The following is a 791-nucleotide window of genomic DNA, read 5'->3' as shown; positions in this document are numbered from 1 at the left end:
TGATAACATAAAAATCTAGTATAATTTATAAAACGTAATCCTAGAAGACTGCTGTAAATGCTGTAGCCTCTCATTAATAGAAAATCTAAATTAAAATCAGATCGAAACAGCTATGATGATATCTGGCGCCGATTTCATCCTGTTTAAATGAAAAAAATTACAATAATTTCAAGATATCCCTTAGTTTCCAAGAAATAGTCTATTAAATCGTGAAATACAATTGGAATTAGTAAATTAATTCACCAAAAAATCTTTAACTAAATTCTGTTCTAAGTTACTAGCAGTTAAAGACGCAGTAGCCTACAACTTAGAAAATGAAACTTCATCTCAAGCCCTGAAGCCCATATTAATGCAAGACGTACTATCCGCACTGTACTTGTCTATTTTTATTATTATTTTTTCTTTTTTTTTAATTATTTTTTCATTATATAAGACAGTTCTTTATTTTATTAATTCTATAAACATAATTTGGTTTTGTTTGTAAATTTTTCATTCTTTAATTACATAATGAGGTGTTAATAGTTGACTAGGAAATAGGAGAAGATGGAGGAGGAGGGTTGCGGTCAGCAAAGATACACAAATAAACAAAACTTATTTATTTGTGCCAACGTTTCGACCTATTATTAAAACACCCATAATTTTTTTTTCCTCAATAACTCTTTATTGTATTTTATTAGTGACCTTCCAACTTTTCATTTTGCCTTTTATTATTTTCTACAGTCACCTATCGTCAATAGGTCATTTTTATTTTCTCACCACTCATTTATTTAGTTCAACTATTCTTTCTACAA

General features: G+C 28.1%; 1 protein-coding gene across 1 annotated transcript in view; it reads left to right on the top strand.

Moving 5' to 3' along the window:
* Positions 1–791, top strand: part of LOC106688342 (putative cystathionine gamma-lyase 2) — a 23,442-nt gene that overhangs the window by 17,943 nt on the left and 4,708 nt on the right. The gene's annotated exons all lie outside the window — the stretch shown is intronic.

The sequence above is a fragment of the Halyomorpha halys genome, unplaced genomic scaffold, assembly GCF_000696795.3.
Source record: "Halyomorpha halys isolate HHAL.00 unplaced genomic scaffold, Hhal_1.1 Scaffold1108.1, whole genome shotgun sequence".
Taxonomy (NCBI): domain Eukaryota; kingdom Metazoa; phylum Arthropoda; class Insecta; order Hemiptera; family Pentatomidae; genus Halyomorpha; species Halyomorpha halys.
Note: the sequence above shows the minus strand (reverse complement) of the source record. Positions and strands in the feature narration are given on the sequence as shown.